The sequence below is a fragment of the Gnatocerus cornutus genome, unplaced genomic scaffold (assembly GCF_029298725.1).
Source record: "Gnatocerus cornutus isolate USDA-ARS CGAHR unplaced genomic scaffold, icGnaCorn1.1 ctg00000175.1, whole genome shotgun sequence".
Taxonomy (NCBI): Eukaryota; Metazoa; Arthropoda; class Insecta; order Coleoptera; family Tenebrionidae; genus Gnatocerus; species Gnatocerus cornutus.
Genome location: NW_028275510.1, coordinates 15,539 through 39,169, shown reverse-complemented (window position 1 = coordinate 39,169; position 23,631 = coordinate 15,539). Strand labels below are relative to the sequence as shown.

Sequence of the window (23,631 nt, the reverse complement as noted above, 5' to 3'; positions counted from 1 at the left end):
TTATTCGGTCAACGTCTCCGCAAGGTCAACAACATTTCTTTAACAGTATTTATTATAAGTCAACATTATACATACAATTTTTGTAATAAGTAGAATGATCACAATATATTCAATCCTATAAAACTTTTTATTACTAACACAGAGTTTTGCAAAACCACAATCCTTTGAATACTTGAGATGTTCTTCGGAAATTACATCCGTTGAACGAAATGATCCCAGCTCGATGTTGCAATGAAAACAGCGCACAATATCGAACTTCTTGAGGTAGTAAAACCCGTTGTTGGCTAATTTTAATGGATCAACATCTTTTAGCGGCCAATCGTGAAATGTCAACAACCGATCTTCAAAACACTTCATTTGTCTCAACGGGTATTCGATAATATCTTCGGTCATGGTCTTCCGATTACTCATCAATTAATGACGGAGAGCGAGACTGGTGAGCACTGGGTTCAAGGCCAAATAAACTATTCTGTGGCGTTCAACTGTTAGGAGACCCAAATCAATGTATGTCGATAATAATTTGGTATTCACTGCCATGTTGTCACTAATGGTGTTGTATTGTAAGGTTCCATTGAAGTCACTTTGAAAAATATCTCCTTACAATCCTTACACGGTTTTCCATATTCTTGAATGCATTCCCTCAATTTCTTCTCATCACAAATGACGTCGATGGTAAATTCGGTACTATCAAACGTTTCACATGGGGGCGTCACACGACTTGCTTCTTCTTTTCTTTTATCGTAGCAACACTTGCAATAATCTGACAAAGTAAAAAATCTTTGCAGGGAACTACCATCCAAGTCCAAATGGCCCAATTGATTGAAATAACAAGTTTCACTAAACAAACTACCACCAGTACACGTAAAACGGAAATAGCGCATGACTGTCTTAGATGGAGAGTTAAGGGAGACTGTCCCTGGTCGGTGGTCGGGTGGACACTGCCGCAATTGACCTTGGGGAAAAACTAGGGTGGGAGGTGGCCTTAGAATGGCCTTGGGATGACCTCGTTTGCCTCCCCATTCTCTCACTACTTATATTTTTCACTATTTATATTTTCTCTCAGGAACTTATATAGTATGAAGACGAAAATTTTTAATTCGTTCGAGTTGAATTTGTGGTTCTGAAAAGAACCGATTTTTTTTCTTTTTTTTCCAACCAACTTCCAAGCTGCTCGAGGAGGATTTATTTTGAACTGGTGTATTTGGTGACGGCCTTGGTTCCTTCAGAAACGGCGTGCTTCGCCAATTCACCGGGCAAAAGAAGACGCACCGCCGTCTGGATCTCCCTGCTGGTTATGGTCGAACGTTTGTTGTAATGAGCGAGGCGACTGGCTTCAGCAGCTATACGTTCGAAGATGTCGTTCACGAAACTGTTCATGATAGACATAGCCTTGCTGGAGATACCGGTATCGGGATGGACCTGCTTCAACACCTTGTAAATGTAGATGGCGTAACTCTCCTTCCTCCTGCGCTTCTTTTTCTTGTCGCTCTTCGAGATGTTCTTTTGAGCTTTTCCGGCCTTCTTGGCCGCCTTACCGCTGGTCTTGGGTGGCATTCTCTTCTAGTCGTCGAGTTAAAAAAACGTTTAAAAACAGAAAACGAGACAGACACGACGTGCACGTTACGACGAGTATACTCGATCTAAAACGCCGCACACCTAAAATCCCTCTATTTATAACGAGCGAGCGACAAACAGGCGCTCCGCCTTAGTTCGTCGTTCGACCATTGCCCTAACGAGATGGCGCTGTACCGACCATATAAATTTCTAGCCTTCGCCGCGTTCGGCATTTATTTCAAGCCGTACGTTTGTCAGTGCGCTTCGTGTCAGTCGCAGTAGGTGTTTTGCTGTTTATATCGTATAACAACATGTCCGGAAGAGGAAAAGGAGGTAAAGTGAAGGGAAAGGCGAAGTCTCGTTCCAGTCGTGCCGGACTTCAGTTTCCCGTCGGCAGAATTCATCGTCTTCTGCGTAAAGGAAACTACGCCGAAAGAGTGGGTGCAGGTGCTCCCGTTTATTTGGCGGCCGTAATGGAATATCTAGCCGCCGAAGTTCTCGAATTGGCAGGAAACGCCGCCAGAGATAACAAGAAAACCCGTATCATTCCGAGACATCTTCAATTGGCTATAAGGAACGACGAGGAGTTAAACAAGCTCCTTTCCGGCGTTACCATCGCCCAAGGCGGTGTCTTGCCCAACATCCAGGCGGTGTTGTTGCCCAAGAAGACCGAAAAGAAGCCTTAAATTTAATTCTTCGCCGCCGTCATCTCGAACGAAAAACAAAAACTTTTATAAAAACCATCTTCACATCGGCCCTTCTCAGGGCCAAAAATTCAACTCGAACGAATTGATTTTTTCGCCAAAATACAACAACCTATGAGAATCATGTTAAAAAGTCTTTTAGATATTTTAAAGTTAAACCGATCAATTAATTCATTATACGAGCGTAGACTGAACGGAAGATTTTCGATTACATTCAACCAAGAAAGATGATTTTTACGACTTTTCATCGTAATTTTTAGAAAAATTCAATGCCCGACTAAAGCACGAACTCGACAACTCTATCTATAATAATTTATTGATTATCTAATTCAAGAAACATTCCGATTCGTCGTAAATTTCTTCACATTTCGCACATTAATCTGTTAAGAACATACACACACACACCGGTCGCCTATACGTGCTCTCCGTCTCGATAATTTCTTGCAGCAGCAGTCGTCAGCGGTGAGCCGTAATACTACAATCAATCGTTTTATTTGCTATGAGATTTTGTTTCAAGTCACGTCTGAGGAGAGTAACTCTACCCCATATTGGACATAACCTCAAATATACTCTTCGTGGCAAAAACGTTCTTTTAACGATGGTCATTCTAACCTAAAACTGCTGTCAAAATTGTCAAAGTCGCCGCCTGGATCACAAATTAAAATGATCACTCACTCCGTACGATTTTCATTTCGATTTGAAGACAAACACACAATTGAGCAACATATTTAATTCGTTTGATTTATTTTGTGGTTCTGAAAAGAACCGTTTTTTTTTGTTTGTTTGTTTGCTTGCCTGCGGGGGGTTTGTTGTTATTCCTCTGAGGATGCGGATACACGTCATAAAATGATAAAATTAACCGCCGAAACCGTAAAGGGTACGACCTTGACGTTTCAGGGCGTAGACGACGTCCATGGCGGTGACGGTCTTACGTTTTGCGTGTTCGGTGTAAGTTACGGCGTCACGGATGACGTTCTCGAGGAAGACCTTCAACACACCTCTGGTTTCTTCGTAGATGAGACCGGAAATACGTTTCACACCACCACGACGAGCCAATCTTCTGATCGCCGGTTTCGTTATACCTTGGATGTTATCGCGTAGAACTTTGCGATGACGTTTGGCGCCACCTTTTCCCAATCCTTTGCCACCTTTACCACGACCGGTCATCTTGATAAAATTAGGAAATTCTTCGTACAAAACGACGTAGCTTCGACCAAGTTCGTTATGGAACTAACGTCAAAATTTCATTCCGCGGGACTATTTATAAGTTACGGCAGCTCCACCTCGCGTTAAAAACGAATCCACCAATGGCGTCGCCGTATGACTCATCGAGTTTATAAAACGGCCGTTGGCGCGACGAAAATTTTCAGTTGACTTTCGAACGTTCGTACGTACGGTCGGTCGTTCGGTCGAAGCAAGCAAGCAAGCCACTACCTACGTTAATTCTTTTCATTTGATTCATCCGATATCCGAGATGGCGAGAACTAAACAGACGGCTCGTAAATCTACCGGTGGCAAGGCACCTAGAAAACAGTTGGCCACGAAGGCGGCCAGAAAAAGCGCTCCCGCCACCGGAGGTGTCAAGAAACCTCACCGTTACAGGCCCGGTACGGTCGCCCTTCGTGAGATTCGTCGTTATCAAAAGAGCACTGAACTTTTGATCCGCAAGCTGCCTTTCCAACGTCTCGTCCGAGAGATCGCCCAAGATTTCAAGACCGATCTCCGTTTCCAAAGTTCGGCCGTGATGGCACTTCAAGAAGCCAGCGAGGCTTATCTCGTCGGCCTCTTCGAAGACACCAACTTGTGCGCCATCCACGCCAAACGTGTCACCATCATGCCGAAAGACATCCAATTGGCGAGACGCATTCGTGGCGAGAGGGCTTAAATTTCCTCCATCCATCCATCCATCCATCCGATCCGACCATCTAGAATTAACAAATTCTTCATCTTCGAAGGTGTTAAAAGAAGAAAAAAAAAATCGGTTCTTTTCAGAACCACAATTATTTTCCAACGAATTGAAAATTTATCGTTCGCGCATGCAACTTTTTGAGATTGAAAAAAAAAAAAAAAAAAAAAAAAAGTTAGGTTATGTGATTTATTCACAAAATTCGTACTTACATAAAACGATAAACTTTTGCTTTTTTCTTTCACATTAAATTTTCTTTTAACTGAGACTATTTGAAACATTATTATATAATAAAGTTTATCATTCTTTGTAATAACACTGTTTCGACAGTCAAATGAATAGACAAGAAAATCAAATGAAAGTATGTATCTCCTCAACAGAATGTGCATTGTCCAAGCGAATCTTTCGTTCGTTTCTTGAAAATAATTGTGGCCCTGAAAAGGGCCATTTATTTGTATCGATGGTGCCCCTACGTCGATATATACGATCGGAGCACGTTCCCGAAACCACCAGGACGTCGTCGTCGTTGAAAAAATTAAATCATCGTCGTCGACTTTTCACTTCTTTCTCTTGGGTGAAGCGGTTTTTTTCGCTTTGACGGTGACGGCTTTGGCCGTTTTCGGTTTCGGCGCTTTCGGTTTCTTGGTTGGACCGGCCTTGTTGGATTTCTTCGCTTTCGATGGCGTCTTGGGTTTGACGGGCGATCTGGAGGCGGCGCTGGCTTTCTTTTCGGGAGCGGACGCAGCCTTTCTAGCCTTCGATACGGCGACGCTCTTCTTTTCGGCGGCAGTTTTCTTAGACTTGGCCGAAGCGGCGGGGGCGGCCTTCTTACCGGCTTTTGAGGCGGATCCTTTTTCGGCGGACGTCGGCGCTGACGCGACGGAACGTTTAGCAACGCCCGTCTTCTTGGATTTCGCCGATGACGACGCGGTCGCAGCGGCAGATCTCTTTTTCGTGGCGGACGGAGCCTTAGCTGCACCGGTGACGGCAGAAGCCAACTTGAACGAACCGGAAGCTCCTTTTCCTTTGGTTTGGACCAACGAACCGGATGCGACGGCGCCCTTAAGGTACTTCTTGATGAAAGGCGCAAATTTTTCCGCGTCGACTTTGTAGTTGGCCGCGACATATTTCTTGATCGCCTGCAACGAAGAACCGCCGCGTTCCTTCAAGCCTTTGATGGCGTTGGTGACCATCTCCGAAGTGGGCGGATGAGAAGGTTTGCTTCTCGGATTTTTGGGCTTCTTCTCCTTCTTCACCGGTGAGGAGCCGGAAGTGGCACCGGCGACCGTCGAAGCTGCTTGATTTTCTACGTCGGCCATATTTTCGTCTATCGCGCGCGCGTTTTTTTCTTTTTATTATAGGTAGGCTTATTCTTCGGTGAAAGAACGAATGAACTTTACAGAACGAATTGGGCGCCAAAGTCAAAGTGTTGGCGCGTTCGAAAACGCGCGGACCGCGGACTAAACGAGAGCCTTCTCGTCGAGTTAGAAAATTCAGTGGGCCTCGAATACAGCTTTCGCGTGATGGCATCGTTCTCTTTACGCGAAGATCACCGCCTCCGGGTGCGGGAACATGAGCGATTCGGTCGGCGATGGCCTCCTGAATAACCTCAAGTTTTCCCGGACGACCAGCCGACCTCCAAAAGCGAACAAGGACCGATCGAACGTCGACTCGAACAAAGACCCTCCGAAACAAGGAGATGACATCCAAGTTCGACGCCGACGTTACGCGTTTTCCACGAATAACAGGAAAGTTCCGCTTTCGACCAGACAAACTTGGAAGCATCCTCTACAAGTTTCACGAACGAATCGGTCGAAAAGTACGTGCGATCTTTTCGAAAATCGCCTCGCAAAGAGACGCAGCACGGATCGGAGCGACGACCGACGAACCTGCAGAGTGTAGGAAAAAAATTCACAAACGGTCGAAGATGACGTCCGAGAAGGTCGAATTTTTTCAAGAACGAAGATAAAACCTTCGCCTTTCGTAGGAGTTGATTTTTGAAAACGATCTTGACGAACAGGTCGGAAAAAAAACGATGTCAATTTCGGACTCGACCATGAGAAACGAATTTGTACGACGAACGGACTTTTCGAACGACTTTTTTCGCAAAATCGACATTTTTTCCTCAAAAATTACCTCACACGACGAAATCCCATCATCGAAACATCACCGAAAACAGTTTTGACGGCGAAATTCTCGTCAATTTTACGAAAATAAAGGGAAAATCAGACGGACCACCGTCGAACATCCAGCGACGGGAACGGACGAGTTTTTTAATTTTTCTTGCCAATTCATTGCGAAAGAAGCAATTTTTCTCGACGAAACCATTTTATAATCATAAAAAAAACTCCCCAAACACCACAAACCAACAAAAATACGGAAATCTTGCATTGTTTGCATTTTTCAGACACTCTAAATAAAACTACGTCGATGTCGGCGGATTTTCAGTCGGTCGTCGGTCGACAGAAATCCAACGAAATTTTCATTTGTTCTTCTCAAAAACGAAAAACAAACAAATCAACAAAACATTCCCTACTATTAGTCGACATTTCGAGCAGAAACTACGAACGTCGAAAGATTTAAAAAATGAAATATGTAGGTGTGCGTGCGTGCGTACTTACTTGAAACTTTTTTCTTGTTTCATCGTCGCACTGGAACAAATTAAATTTTAATGCAATGTAAACGCGACCACACTTTCGACGAAAACATCTCTATGAATCGAACGACGTCGGAAAAAGAATAAATCGAGAAGAGAACAAATCATGAAACAACACACACCCACCCCGCCCGGCCCGGCCAGAGTGGTGGGAATTTCGATGAATGAACAGACAAAGAAACCAACTCTGTTATCAGTTCTAAGAAAGAAAGCAGGTAGCGGCGGCGGCGAACCTTCGACCGTACTACGGTCAGTTCATGAATTAACCCCGTCCGTTCGGAGTTTATTCATCTCCGGTCCGTGTCGGCGTTTACTTCAAGTGGGTGCTATTTCCATCTAAGCAAGCAAGTGAGTAAGTAAGTTCTCAAATTTTAAATTACGTTAATCGCAAGTGACTCGTTGAGATCGTCAAACGAACAATTTAATTTAACGCCTCATACGAGTTTTTTTTTTTCGTCATTTTGTCGCAAAAAAAAAACTAAAAAACGACTCGCAAAAAAAAATTTTTTTTTTTTCTTCTTTTAAATCTTGTACATTTTCTGACATGTGTACCATCGAAAAATGTCACATCCAAACGATCGAACAATCACAAAAAATCGTCAACGTACCATCTTGGAAAATTTTACCAGGCAACGACCATACCACGTTGAAAACTACCGGTTCTCGTCCGATCACCGAAGTCAAGCAACGTCGGGCGCGGTCAGTACTTGGATGGGTGACCGCTTGGGAACACCGCGTGCCGTTGTCTCTACTCTTTTCTTTTTTTATTAACATTTCTGATGTCAAACTTTTTTTAAATATATTTTTCACTATTTATATTTTCTCTCAGGAACTTATATAGTATGAAGACGAAAATTTTTAATTCGTTCGAGTTGAATTTGTGGTTCTGAAAAGAACCGATTTTTTTTCTTTTTTTTCCAACCAACTTCCAAGCTGCTCGAGGAGGATTTATTTTGAACTGGTGTATTTGGTGACGGCCTTGGTTCCTTCAGAAACGGCGTGCTTCGCCAATTCACCGGGCAAAAGAAGACGCACCGCCGTCTGGATCTCCCTGCTGGTTATGGTCGAACGTTTGTTGTAATGAGCGAGGCGACTGGCTTCAGCAGCTATACGTTCGAAGATGTCGTTCACGAAACTGTTCATGATAGACATAGCCTTGCTGGAGATACCGGTATCGGGATGGACCTGCTTCAACACCTTGTAAATGTAGATGGCGTAACTCTCCTTCCTCCTGCGCTTCTTTTTCTTGTCGCTCTTCGAGATGTTCTTTTGAGCTTTTCCGGCCTTCTTGGCCGCCTTACCGCTGGTCTTGGGTGGCATTCTCTTCTAGTCGTCGAGTTAAAAAAACGTTTAAAAACAGAAAACGAGACAGACACGACGTGCACGTTACGACGAGTATACTCGATCTAAAACGCCGCACACCTAAAATCCCTCTATTTATAACGAGCGAGCGACAAACAGGCGCTCCGCCTTAGTTCGTCGTTCGACCATTGCCCTAACGAGATGGCGCTGTACCGACCATATAAATTTCTAGCCTTCGCCGCGTTCGGCATTTTCTTTTCTTGAAGTGTTCTCTGAGTACGCATCATCGCGCTCCGTCGATGAGTACTCACAACCTTCGTCCTCGCGCCGTGAAAAGTGCAACCTCGAGTTCAAGTGCCAGTGGTGCAAGTGCCAGTGGTGCAAGCTCATCAAACCATCAAACTGCGTCATCCGGTAAGTCTGATTTTACCGGAAACAAGACCCCAACCCCACCCAACTCTCCTCCTCGGGAGAGAGCATTCTCGTTCTCTTCTAATAACTCCGTAATAATGACATCCTCCCAAAATGTGTACCCCTTCAGGTACACAATCCGAAACATCCCTCAGGCTTTCTCCACACAAAAAACCTTCTACGGACTCCTCACAACGTCCCTGCTTGTCAAGGACATTTCCAAACTTGTGGTTAACTGGAACCGCACAGCGCTCCTAGTTACCACCAAAGCCCTTCCGGCAAACTTTCAATCCCATCTCTGCACTGCCACCGCCTGCCCGACCATTTCAATCGTGCAAGTGCACCGAAAGCTTTCAGCACAACCAGCCCCCCCAAATGCCCCCAAAATTCCGCAAATGTCAATCGTCATTAAAGACATCCAGGACGACATCGACAACGATGAAGTCTTAAACGCCATCCGTGACCTCCATCTCCAATGCTCTAATGTCTGGCGCATCCGTTCCAGACAGACGGGCAACTTTTGTAATCTTCTCCGTGTCCTAACAACCTCCACCTCCACAGTTGACTTCCTCCTCAAGGAAGGAATCATCCTTTTCGGTAAGCGCTATCAGTGCGAGCCTTCCAAAGCCCCCCAAAAACCCGCTCCTCTTCAGTGTACCAAGTGCTTCCAGCTTGGGCACGCCGCCTCCTCCTGCCACAACAAGTTGGCCTGTCCTAAATGCCCCGAAAGCCATCCGTCCAACAAGTGTCCTTCTGACACAATCACCTGTCTCCTCTGCAAAGGAGACCACCCCGCCTGGTCACAAAAATGCCCTAAAATCAAAGACGCGGTCGTCACCTGCGACACGCCCGTCGCCCCAACCATCATCTTGCTGCCCCCACCTGAGTTCGCAGACCCCGAACCCCAATGCATTTCTGTGCGTCAAACCATCACTTTTGTCACCAAAATGCTCTACGACCTGTTCCCGCATCAACGATCCAAAGTCGCAGAACTCGTCGAGTCTGCGTCAAAAACCGTCCTCCGCACCAAAACCCGCATTAACCATGTGGGTCAGCGGATCTACTTCTCCTTTGAGTAGATTCGCCCCCACGTCTCGTCCCAACACCCGTTGCAATGCCTCCCATTGCGACCTCCCCCGTCTTTCCCGGCGGGGGCCCCCTTCCTAACAGCGTGAATATCGCCACGGTTAACGTCTCCGGAATCAACAGAAAACTCAACGCCATCAAACACTTTATTGAATCAGACTCAATCAAAATCTTGTCTATCACCGAAACTCATTCCGACAACGCGATTAAAGTCAAAAATTTTTCTTGTTACCATAAACCGCCAACTAACCGTTTTCACGGCTCCGCGCTTCTTGTTTCAACGGACTTTCAATCAGTAAAACATCAACTTCCTGACAACATATCCTCTTTAGAACTCGTTGCCGCCGACGTCAAGTTAAATAATCACACTATCACCATTTTTTCGTATTATAATCAGCCTAACAACCGCGTCTCTTCTGAACTTTTTAACTATGCTTCAGAACTTCCATTTTCAATTATAATGGGCGACTTTAACGCCAGACACACTGACTTCGGAGACCACGCAACCAACCTTAACGGCAGACTTCTTTCTCAATTAATTAGCGAATTCCCTTTTTACCGTCTTAAAAACCAAAACCCCACTTTCATTTCTCATCAAGGTTGCTCCATTATTGACCACATTCTTATTTCTGAAAACCTAATTCACTTATTCGACAGCGAAACCTCAATAGGCACCACCGTAACTTCAGACCATTTTCCACTAATTGCTAATTTCTTAACTAATGGCCCTCAGCCGGCGCCGGAAATTACCAAAATCTTCAATTACAAAAACGCAAATTGGGAACTTTTCCGTGAAGAACTTAATACTACCCTTCCACTCATTACCGCAGTAAATTCTCAGGTAGAAATCGACCATCAAGTAGAGTCATTAACTTCAGCCATCACTTCAGCCAAACTTAAAGCCATTAAGATTAAATCCATTCCGAAGGACAAAACCCCTCTACCTGCGCGTATTCTAAGACTAATTAAAGAAAAACGTAAAATCTACCGCGACTTTGTCAGAACCCGCGACCCCTTTCTTAAAACCCTTATCAATAAACTCAGTGCCAAAATCCGCCGCGACATCAATCAATTCAAAGAGGAAACTTGGGTCAAAACCTGCGAATCTTTAGATTACCGTGACGGTAAAGCATTTTGGTCAAAATTCAAAGCAATTTCTGGTCAACTTTCTAAACCTAATCAAAATCTAATCGAAGGCCCCAACGTTTACCACTCTTCCCAAGACAAAGCCGAGTGCTTTGCCAATCTTCTCGAACAAATCCATCAAGTCCCCGACGACCCCCATTTCAATCAACCCTTTTTCGAAAAAGTCTCTGCCAACATTCAAACCATGCGCGATATTCCACTAATCGAACCCCTTCCATATCCCCACAACGACGAGCACTTAACCGACCCAGTAACAGTTCGCGAAGTAAAATCAATCATTTTCAATTTAAAAACTACCAAAGCTCCGGGCCCCGATCAGATTAAACCTATCATTTTGAAAAATTTACCAGACTCTGGCTTTCTTGCATTAACCGCCATTTTTAACAATTGTTTAACTAATCTTTATTTTCCAACCGCGTGGAAACTAGCGAATACGATCATGATTTTAAAACCGGGAAAACCTATTTCAGACCCTAAGTCATATCGCCCTATTTCACTACTTAATATCCTAGGCAAAATCTTTGAACGCGTTTTAACTAACAGACTTAAAATCATTCTCGAAACTCATAACTTGCTTCCGCAACAACAATTCGGCTTTAGATCAGAACGTAGCACTCAAAATCCTTTAGTAGACTTGCAAACCGACATCATCAGACACGCCAACCTTGGAGAGTGCACCGTAGGTGCCTTTTTGGACATCGAAAGAGCATTTGACAAGGTCTGGCACGACGGTCTGGTGCAAAAACTCATCAATCTCGGAATCAATCTTAAATTCACAAAGCTCATCGTCTCCTATCTCACCAACCGATCCTGCAGGATCAAATTCAACGACGCCTTTTCTAACACCTTTACACTAAAGGCCGGAGTCCCACAAGGCTCCGTCCTGTCACCTTTGTTGTACATTATATACTGCAGTGATTTTCCAATTTCAGATTCCCTCCGGACCAAAACGAGGTTGTTTGCTGACGATTCGGCAATCTGGTCTAGCCACCGGAGCGCTGAAAAGGCTTCAGACATCCTCCAGAAAGAACTTCATCGAGTCGAAAAATGGACAAACACCTGGAGAGTGAAAACCAACCCTACCAAATGTCAATCCATCTGCTTCACCTACCCCAAAGCCCAGAAACAACGTCTCAACTTTAAACTCAACACACGGCTAACTATAAACAATCAATCTCTTACTCAAACTAATTCTCTCACTTACTTAGGCATCACTTTCTCTTCTACTTGTACCCTTAACGAGGACCTGAAAAGGACGATGAAGAAAGCACGCAATCGATCAAACCTTTTGTATCGCATTCGCGGCCGGATTCGGGGTTGCAGCTCAGAAACTCTACACCACACGTACAAACTTTTCATACGCCCTATCTTTGAATACAGATCTCTGCTTTACGCCTCGCTCTCTAACCGCATGCTCTTTAAAGTTTCTTCCTTCGAACGCCACACACTTAGACTAATCTTCCGACTTGACCGCGAATTTTCATCTAACGACTTGCATGAACACACTAAAACTACTCCCATTACTGATCGATTCACTAAACTCCGCACTCGCTACATAACACGCACGCTTGCTAGTAACAATAACCCTCTTGCCATTCAAACTTTGCACACATCTTACAAGCTTCCTACTAAAAACCGCATGATCAACGCTATTCCCAAAAAACCTGCTGTCAAGCAGAAACACCTTCCCACAGCACTTCTCTCAGCATCATTCCCTAACCTACCCGCAGCTCTCCAGGAGCTGGTCGAAGACACACCCATCTCGATGAGATGAAGAGGTCCTTTCCTAGGACGAGACCACTTCCCTCCTTCTCTTTCTCTTCCAGGTTTCTCTTTCAGTTTCGAAATCCTCAGATGATCATCAGGTTACCCACGAAGAGTTCCAGGATTCCCATGAAAAGCTCAAGGATACCCACGAAGAGTCCCAGGATTTCCACAGACTCCCAGGACACCCATGAAAAGCTCCAGGAACCCCATGAAAAATCCCAGGAAACCCACGAAGAGTTCACTTTCTTCTTCTGCTTCTCTACCCTTTCAAATTTCCATTTATTTTTAATTCCTAGTTATTTTTCAAATACATTTTGTAGTCATATTTAAGAACCAATTTTATATAAAATAAGTCTTAGTATTGTTCATTAAAATACCAGGTCCGCCGAAAAGGCCAAAAGCCTCACCAGCGGCCAAATAAACTGTAATATCTTAAGTACTCGATGTAAATACCATTACTATACTTGAATAAAATGTATTTTGACTTGACGCGTTCGGCATTTATTTCAAGCCGTACGTTTGTCAGTGCGCTTCGTGTCAGTCGCAGTAGGTGTTTTGCTGTTTATATCGTATAACAACATGTCCGGAAGAGGAAAAGGAGGTAAAGTGAAGGGAAAGGCGAAGTCTCGTTCCAGTCGTGCCGGACTTCAGTTTCCCGTCGGCAGAATTCATCGTCTTCTGCGTAAAGGAAACTACGCCGAAAGAGTGGGTGCAGGTGCTCCCGTTTATTTGGCGGCCGTAATGGAATATCTAGCCGCCGAAGTTCTCGAATTGGCAGGAAACGCCGCCAGAGATAACAAGAAAACCCGTATCATTCCGAGACATCTTCAATTGGCTATAAGGAACGACGAGGAGTTAAACAAGCTCCTTTCCGGCGTTACCATCGCCCAAGGCGGTGTCTTGCCCAACATCCAGGCGGTGTTGTTGCCCAAGAAGACCGAAAAGAAGCCTTAAATTTAATTCTTCGCCGCCGTCATCTCGAACGAAAAACAAAAACTTTTATAAAAACCATCTTCACATCGGCCCTTCTCAGGGCCAAAAATTCAACTCGAACGAATTGATTTTTTCGCCAAAATACAACAACCTATGAGAATCATGTTAAAAAGTCTTTTAGATATTTTAAAGTTAAACCGATCAATTAATTCATTATACGAGCGTAGACTGAACGGAAGATTTTCGATTACATTCAACCAAGAAAGATGATTTTTACGACTTTTCATCGTAATTTTTAGAAAAATTCAATGCCCGACTAAAGCACGAACTCGACAACTCTATCTATAATAATTTATTGATTATCTAATTCAAGAAACATTCCGATTCGTCGTAAATTTCTTCACATTTCGCACATTAATCTGTTAAGAACATACACACACACACCGGTCGCCTATACGTGCTCTCCGTCTCGATAATTTCTTGCAGCAGCAGTCGTCAGCGGTGAGCCGTAATACTACAATCAATCGTTTTATTTGCTATGAGATTTTGTTTCAAGTCACGTCTGAGGAGAGTAACTCTACCCCATATTGGACATAACCTCAAATATACTCTTCGTGGCAAAAACGTTCTTTTAACGATGGTCATTCTAACCTAAAACTGCTGTCAAAATTGTCAAAGTCGCCGCCTGGATCACAAATTAAAATGATCACTCACTCCGTACGATTTTCATTTCGATTTGAAGACAAACACACAATTGAGCAACATATTTAATTCGTTTGATTTATTTTGTGGTTCTGAAAAGAACCGTTTTTTTTTGTTTGTTTGTTTGCTTGCCTGCGGGGGGTTTGTTGTTATTCCTCTGAGGATGCGGATACACGTCATAAAATGATAAAATTAACCGCCGAAACCGTAAAGGGTACGACCTTGACGTTTCAGGGCGTAGACGACGTCCATGGCGGTGACGGTCTTACGTTTTGCGTGTTCGGTGTAAGTTACGGCGTCACGGATGACGTTCTCGAGGAAGACCTTCAACACACCTCTGGTTTCTTCGTAGATGAGACCGGAAATACGTTTCACACCACCACGACGAGCCAATCTTCTGATCGCCGGTTTCGTTATACCTTGGATGTTATCGCGTAGAACTTTGCGATGACGTTTGGCGCCACCTTTTCCCAATCCTTTGCCACCTTTACCACGACCGGTCATCTTGATAAAATTAGGAAATTCTTCGTACAAAACGACGTAGCTTCGACCAAGTTCGTTATGGAACTAACGTCAAAATTTCATTCCGCGGGACTATTTATAAGTTACGGCAGCTCCACCTCGCGTTAAAAACGAATCCACCAATGGCGTCGCCGTATGACTCATCGAGTTTATAAAACGGCCGTTGGCGCGACGAAAATTTTCAGTTGACTTTCGAACGTTCGTACGTACGGTCGGTCGTTCGGTCGAAGCAAGCAAGCAAGCCACTACCTACGTTAATTCTTTTCATTTGATTCATCCGATATCCGAGATGGCGAGAACTAAACAGACGGCTCGTAAATCTACCGGTGGCAAGGCACCTAGAAAACAGTTGGCCACGAAGGCGGCCAGAAAAAGCGCTCCCGCCACCGGAGGTGTCAAGAAACCTCACCGTTACAGGCCCGGTACGGTCGCCCTTCGTGAGATTCGTCGTTATCAAAAGAGCACTGAACTTTTGATCCGCAAGCTGCCTTTCCAACGTCTCGTCCGAGAGATCGCCCAAGATTTCAAGACCGATCTCCGTTTCCAAAGTTCGGCCGTGATGGCACTTCAAGAAGCCAGCGAGGCTTATCTCGTCGGCCTCTTCGAAGACACCAACTTGTGCGCCATCCACGCCAAACGTGTCACCATCATGCCGAAAGACATCCAATTGGCGAGACGCATTCGTGGCGAGAGGGCTTAAATTTCCTCCATCCATCCATCCATCCATCCGATCCGACCATCTAGAATTAACAAATTCTTCATCTTCGAAGGTGTTAAAAGAAGAAAAAAAAAATCGGTTCTTTTCAGAACCACAATTATTTTCCAACGAATTGAAAATTTATCGTTCGCGCATGCAACTTTTTGAGATTGAAAAAAAAAAAAAAAAAAAAAAAAAGTTAGGTTATGTGATTTATTCACAAAATTCGTACTTACATAAAACGATAAACTTTTGCTTTTTTCTTTCACATTAAATTTTCTTTTAACTGAGACTATTTGAAACATTATTATATAATAAAGTTTATCATTCTTTGTAATAACACTGTTTCGACAGTCAAATGAATAGACAAGAAAATCAAATGAAAGTATGTATCTCCTCAACAGAATGTGCATTGTCCAAGCGAATCTTTCGTTCGTTTCTTGAAAATAATTGTGGCCCTGAAAAGGGCCATTTATTTGTATCGATGGTGCCCCTACGTCGATATATACGATCGGAGCACGTTCCCGAAACCACCAGGACGTCGTCGTCGTTGAAAAAATTAAATCATCGTCGTCGACTTTTCACTTCTTTCTCTTGGGTGAAGCGGTTTTTTTCGCTTTGACGGTGACGGCTTTGGCCGTTTTCGGTTTCGGCGCTTTCGGTTTCTTGGTTGGACCGGCCTTGTTGGATTTCTTCGCTTTCGATGGCGTCTTGGGTTTGACGGGCGATCTGGAGGCGGCGCTGGCTTTCTTTTCGGGAGCGGACGCAGCCTTTCTAGCCTTCGATACGGCGACGCTCTTCTTTTCGGCGGCAGTTTTCTTAGACTTGGCCGAAGCGGCGGGGGCGGCCTTCTTACCGGCTTTTGAGGCGGATCCTTTTTCGGCGGACGTCGGCGCTGACGCGACGGAACGTTTAGCAACGCCCGTCTTCTTGGATTTCGCCGATGACGACGCGGTCGCAGCGGCAGATCTCTTTTTCGTGGCGGACGGAGCCTTAGCTGCACCGGTGACGGCAGAAGCCAACTTGAACGAACCGGAAGCTCCTTTTCCTTTGGTTTGGACCAACGAACCGGATGCGACGGCGCCCTTAAGGTACTTCTTGATGAAAGGCGCAAATTTTTCCGCGTCGACTTTGTAGTTGGCCGCGACATATTTCTTGATCGCCTGCAACGAAGAACCGCCGCGTTCCTTCAAGCCTTTGATGGCGTTGGTGACCATCTCCGAAGTGGGCGGATGAGAAGGTTTGCTTCTCGGATTTTTGGGCTTCTTCTCCTTCTTCACCGGTGAGGAGCCGGAAGTGGCACCGGCGACCGTCGAAGCTGCTTGATTTTCTACGTCGGCCATATTTTCGTCTATCGCGCGCGCGTTTTTTTCTTTTTATTATAGGTAGGCTTATTCTTCGGTGAAAGAACGAATGAACTTTACAGAACGAATTGGGCGCCAAAGTCAAAGTGTTGGCGCGTTCGAAAACGCGCGGACCGCGGACTAAACGAGAGCCTTCTCGTCGAGTTAGAAAATTCAGTGGGCCTCGAATACAGCTTTCGCGTGATGGCATCGTTCTCTTTACGCGAAGATCACCGCCTCCGGGTGCGGGAACATGAGCGATTCGGTCGGCGATGGCCTCCTGAATAACCTCAAGTTTTCCCGGACGACCAGCCGACCTCCAAAAGCGAACAAGGACCGATCGAACGTCGACTCGAACAAAGACCCTCCGAAACAAGGAGATGACATCCAAGTTCGACGCCGACGTTACGCGTTTTCCACGAATAACAGGAAAGTTCCGCTTTCGACCAGACAAACTTGGAAGCATCCTCTACAAGTTTCACGAACGAATCGGTCGAAAAGTACGTGCGATCTTTTCGAAAATCGCCTCGCAAAGAGACGCAGCACGGATCGGAGCGACGACCGACGAACCTGCAGAGTGTAGGAAAAAAATTCACAAACGGTCGAAGATGACGTCCGAGAAGGTCGAATTTTTTCAAGAACGAAGATAAAACCTTCGCCTTTCGTAGGAGTTGATTTTTGAAAACGATCTTGACGAACAGGTCGGAAAAAAAACGATGTCAATTTCGGACTCGACCATGAGAAACGAATTTGTACGACGAACGGACTTTTCGAACGACTTTTTTCGCAAAATCGACATTTTTTCCTCAAAAATTACCTCACACGACGAAATCCCATCATCGAAACATCACCGAAAACAGTTTTGACGGCGAAATTCTCGTCAATTTTACGAAAATAAAGGGAAAATCAGACGGACCACCGTCGAACATCCAGCGACGGGAACGGACGAGTTTTTTAATTTTTCTTGCCAATTCATTGCGAAAGAAGCAATTTTTCTCGACGAAACCATTTTATAATCATAAAAAAAACTCCCCAAACACCACAAACCAACAAAAATACGGAAATCTTGCATTGTTTGCATTTTTCAGACACTCTAAATAAAACTACGTCGATGTCGGCGGATTTTCAGTCGGTCGTCGGTCGACAGAAATCCAACGAAATTTTCATTTGTTCTTCTCAAAAACGAAAAACAAACAAATCAACAAAACATTCCCTACTATTAGTCGACATTTCGAGCAGAAACTACGAACGTCGAAAGATTTAAAAAATGAAATATGTAGGTGTGCGTGCGTGCGTACTTACTTGAAACTTTTTTCTTGTTTCATCGTCGCACTGGAACAAATTAAATTTTAATGCAATGTAAACGCGACCACACTTTCGACGAAAACATCTCTATGAATCGAACGACGTCGGAAAAAGAATAAATCGAGAAGAGAACAAATCATGAAACAACACACACCCACCCCGCCCGGCCCGGCCAGAGTGGTGGGAATTTCGATGAATGAACAGACAAAGAAACCAACTCTGTTATCAGTTCTAAGAAAGAAAGCAGGTAGCGGCGGCGGCGAACCTTCGACCGTACTACGGTCAGTTCATGAATTAACCCCGTCCGTTCGGAGTTTATTCATCTCCGGTCCGTGTCGGCGTTTACTTCAAGTGGGTGCTATTTCCATCTAAGCAAGCAAGTGAGTAAGTAAGTTCTCAAATTTTAAATTACGTTAATCGCAAGTGACTCGTTGAGATCGTCAAACGAACAATTTAATTTAACGCCTCATACGAGTTTTTTTTTTTCGTCATTTTGTCGCAAAAAAAAAACTAAAAAACGACTCGCAAAAAAAAATTTTTTTTTTTTCTTCTTTTAAATCTTGTACATTTTCTGACATGTGTACCATCGAAAAATGTCACATCCAAACGATCGAACAATCACAAAAAATCGTCAACGTACCATCTTGGAAAATTTTACCAGGCAACGACCATACCACGTTGAAAACTACCGGTTCTCGTCCGATCACCGAAGTCAAGCAACGTCGGGCGCGGTCAGTACTTGGATGGGTGACCGCTTGGGAACACCGCGTGCCGTTGTCTCTACTCTTTTCTTTTTTTATTAACATTTCTGATGTCAAACTTTTTTTAAATATATTTTTCACTATTTATATTTTCTCTCAGGAACTTATATAGTATGAAGACGAAAATTTTTAATTCGTTCGAGTTGAATTTGTGGTTCTGAAAAGAACCGATTTTTTTTCTTTTTTTTCCAACCAACTTCCAAGCTGCTCGAGGAGGATTTATTTTGAACTGGTGTATTTGGTGACGGCCTTGGTTCCTTCAGAAACGGCGTGCTTCGCCAATTCACCGGGCAAAAGAAGACGCACCGCCGTCTGGATCTCCCTGCTGGTTATGGTCGAACGTTTGTTGTAATGAGCGAGGCGACTGGCTTCAGCAGCTATACGTTCGAAGATGTCGTTCACGAAACTGTTCATGATAGACATAGCCTTGCTGGAGATACCGGTATCGGGATGGACCTGCTTCAACACCTTGTAAATGTAGATGGCGTAACTCTCCTTCCTCCTGCGCTTCTTTTTCTTGTCGCTCTTCGAGATGTTCTTTTGAGCTTTTCCGGCCTTCTTGGCCGCCTTACCGCTGGTCTTGGGTGGCATTCTCTTCTAGTCGTCGAGTTAAAAAAACGTTTAAAAACAGAAAACGAGACAGACACGACGTGCACGTTACGACGAGTATACTCGATCTAAAACGCCGCACACCTAAAATCCCTCTATTTATAACGAGCGAGCGACAAACAGGCGCTCCGCCTTAGTTCGTCGTTCGACCATTGCCCTAACGAGATGGCGCTGTACCGACCATATAAATTTCTAGCCTTCGCCGCGTTCGGCATTTATTTCAAGCCGTACGTTTGTCAGTGCGCTTCGTGTCAGTCGCAGTAGGTGTTTTGCTGTTTATATCGTATAACAACATGTCCGGAAGAGGAAAAGGAGGTAAAGTGAAGGGAAAGGCGAAGTCTCGTTCCAGTCGTGCCGGACTTCAGTTTCCCGTCGGCAGAATTCATCGTCTTCTGCGTAAAGGAAACTACGCCGAAAGAGTGGGTGCAGGTGCTCCCGTTTATTTGGCGGCCGTAATGGAATATCTAGCCGCCGAAGTTCTCGAATTGGCAGGAAACGCCGCCAGAGATAACAAGAAAACCCGTATCATTCCGAGACATCTTCAATTGGCTATAAGGAACGACGAGGAGTTAAACAAGCTCCTTTCCGGCGTTACCATCGCCCAAGGCGGTGTCTTGCCCAACATCCAGGCGGTGTTGTTGCCCAAGAAGACCGAAAAGAAGCCTTAAATTTAATTCTTCGCCGCCGTCATCTCGAACGAAAAACAAAAACTTTTATAAAAACCATCTTCACATCGGCCCTTCTCAGGGCCAAAAATTCAACTCGAACGAATTGATTTTTTCGCCAAAATACAACAACCTATGAGAATCATGTTAAAAAGTCTTTTAGATATTTTAAAGTTAAACCGATCAATTAATTCATTATACGAGCGTAGACTGAACGGAAGATTTTCGATTACATTCAACCAAGAAAGATGATTTTTACGACTTTTCATCGTAATTTTTAGAAAAATTCAATGCCCGACTAAAGCACGAACTCGACAACTCTATCTATAATAATTTATTGATTATCTAATTCAAGAAACATTCCGATTCGTCGTAAATTTCTTCACATTTCGCACATTAATCTGTTAAGAACATACACACACACACCGGTCGCCTATACGTGCTCTCCGTCTCGATAATTTCTTGCAGCAGCAGTCGTCAGCGGTGAGCCGTAATACTACAATCAATCGTTTTATTTGCTATGAGATTTTGTTTCAAGTCACGTCTGAGGAGAGTAACTCTACCCCATATTGGACATAACCTCAAATATACTCTTCGTGGCAAAAACGTTCTTTTAACGATGGTCATTCTAACCTAAAACTGCTGTCAAAATTGTCAAAGTCGCCGCCTGGATCACAAATTAAAATGATCACTCACTCCGTACGATTTTCATTTCGATTTGAAGACAAACACACAATTGAGCAACATATTTAATTCGTTTGATTTATTTTGTGGTTCTGAAAAGAACCGTTTTTTTTTGTTTGTTTGTTTGCTTGCCTGCGGGGGGTTTGTTGTTATTCCTCTGAGGATGCGGATACACGTCATAAAATGATAAAATTAACCGCCGAAACCGTAAAGGGTACGACCTTGACGTTTCAGGGCGTAGACGACGTCCATGGCGGTGACGGTCTTACGTTTTGCGTGTTCGGTGTAAGTTACGGCGTCACGGATGACGTTCTCGAGGAAGACCTTCAACACACCTCTGGTTTCTTCGTAGATGAGACCGGAAATACGTTTCACACCACCACGACGAGCCAATCTTCTGATCGCCGGTTTCGTTATACCTTGGATGTTATCGCGTAGAACTTTGCGATGACGTTTGGCGCCACCTTTTCCCAATCCTTTGCCACCTTTACCACGACCGGTCATCTTGATAAAATTAGGAAATTCTTCGTACAAAACGACGTAGCTTCGACCAAGTTCGTTATGGAACTAACGTCAAAATTTCATTCCGCGGGACTATTTATAAGTTACGGCAGCTCCACCTCGCGTTAAAAACGAATCCACCAATGGCGTCGCCGTATGACTCATCGAGTTTATAAAACGGCCGTTGGCGCGACGAAAATTTTCAGTTGACTTTCGAACGTTCGTACGTACGGTCGGTCGTTCGGTCGAAGCAAGCAAGCAAGCCACTACCTACGTTAATTCTTTTCATTTGATTCATCCGATATCCGAGATGGCGAGAACTAAACAGACGGCTCGTAAATCTACCGGTGGCAAGGCACCTAGAAAACAGTTGGCCACGAAGGCGGCCAGAAAAAGCGCTCCCGCCACCGGAGGTGTCAAGAAACCTCACCGTTACAGGCCCGGTACGGTCGCCCTTCGTGAGATTCGTCGTTATCAAAAGAGCACTGAACTTTTGATCCGCAAGCTGCCTTTCCAACGTCTCGTCCGAGAGATCGCCCAAGATTTCAAGACCGATCTCCGTTTCCAAAGTTCGGCCGTGATGGCACTTCAAGAAGCCAGCGAGGCTTATCTCGTCGGCCTCTTCGAAGACACCAACTTGTGCGCCATCCACGCCAAACGTGTCACCATCATGCCGAAAGACATCCAATTGGCGAGACGCATTCGTGGCGAGAGGGCTTAAATTTCCTCCATCCATCCATCCATCCATCCGATCCGACCATCTAGAATTAACAAATTCTTCATCTTCGAAGGTGTTAAAAGAAGAAAAAAAAAATCGGTTCTTTTCAGAACCACAATTATTTTCCAACGAATTGAAAATTTATCGTTCGCGCATGCAACTTTTTGAGATTGAAAAAAAAAAAAAAAAAAAAAAAAAAGTTAGGTTATGTGATTTATTCACAAAATTCGTACTTACATAAAACGATAAACTTTTGCTTTTTTCTTTCACATTAAATTTTCTTTTAACTGAGACTATTTGAAACATTATTATACAGGGTCCGGCAACACTTGTGTCCACCCCCAAAATCATCTTTAATTTTAAAGATAAAATTTTCAAAATTTGCATACGCTCACAGTTAACAAAACTCTAGAAGCTGACGCAAAAATTTGTTTTTTATCAATGATAGTTTTGGCGTCGCGACGCCTTAACAATGTAATTTTTAGGTAATTGTGAGGGTTTGTGATATCAACCCCTAATTTATTTTTTTTTTAATACAAATATGTTTAAAATATCTCAGTTGTTATTTTAAATTCAATGCAAATTGTCTTCAAAATTTGAGAAAAAAATGCTGTTTTATCAAGTTAGTTTCCAATTTCATTATGTCAAAACTGCTAACTACGTTTACACCCATCTGTCAACATCTGGTGTCACAAATGACATCTATCTTTTGGCTCGCTTTAGATTGTAATAAAAGTCTTACTTGGTGAAATTGTCGCTTTGTCAATGTTAATTAACGATTTCTGGTGTCCATAAAGTGCAACATGCCAGTGTTAATCAAAATTAACCTTTATAAAATGAATGAAGTGACTTGTGAAATTTTGGTGTAAACGTAGTTTGCCACTGCGCCGTCATAATTTTGAAAACTAACTTGATAAAGCAGCGTTTTTTTCTCAAATTTTAAACACAATTTGTATTTGATTTAAAACAAAAACTCAAATATTTGTGTTACAGTTATGTCGAAAAAAAATTTGAATTCGCGACTATTTTTGCAAAAACTCAAAAATCGCGTAAAATTATACTTCTTGGGCGTCGCGACGCCAAACAAACCGTGGTAAAAAACAAATTTTTTTGTCAGCTTCTAGAGCTTCGTCAACTGTGAGCGTATGCAAATTTTCAAAATTTTGTCTTTAAAATTAAAGGCGATTTTGGGGGTGGACACAAGTGTTGCCGGACCCTGTATAATAAAGTTTATCATTCTTTGTAATAACACTGTTTCGACAGTCAAATGAATAGACAAGAAAATCAAATGAAAGTATGTATCTCCTCAACAGAATGTGCATTGTCCAAGCGAATCTTTCGTTCGTTTCTTGAAAATAATTGTGGCCCTGAAAAGGGCCATTTATTTGTATCGATGGTGCCCCTACGTCGATATATACGATCGGAGCACGTTCCCGAAACCACCAGGACGTCGTCGTCGTTGAAAAAATTAAATCATCGTCGTCGACTTTTCACTTCTTTCTCTTGGGTGAAGCGGTTTTTTTCGCTTTGACGGTGACGGCTTTGGCCGTTTTCGGTTTCGGCGCTTTCGGTTTCTTGGTTGGACCGGCCTTGTTGGATTTCTTCGCTTTCGATGGCGTCTTGGGTTTGACGGGCGATCTGGAGGCGGCGCTGGCTTTC

At 43.8% G+C, this 23,631-nt stretch overlaps 2 non-coding genes across 2 annotated transcripts; both read left to right on the top strand.

Moving 5' to 3' along the window:
• The first annotated feature begins 7,448 nt into the window (after window positions 1–7,448).
• On the top strand, window positions 7,449–7,568 carry LOC148165843 (5S ribosomal RNA). The gene has a single exon (XR_015771131.1). It is a non-coding gene; the product is annotated as a 5S ribosomal RNA (ribosomal RNA).
• Window positions 7,569–18,694: 11,126 nt separating this feature from the next.
• On the top strand, window positions 18,695–18,814 carry LOC148165842 (5S ribosomal RNA). The gene has a single exon (XR_015771130.1). It is a non-coding gene; the product is annotated as a 5S ribosomal RNA (ribosomal RNA).
• The last annotated feature ends 4,817 nt before the right edge of the window (window positions 18,815–23,631 follow it).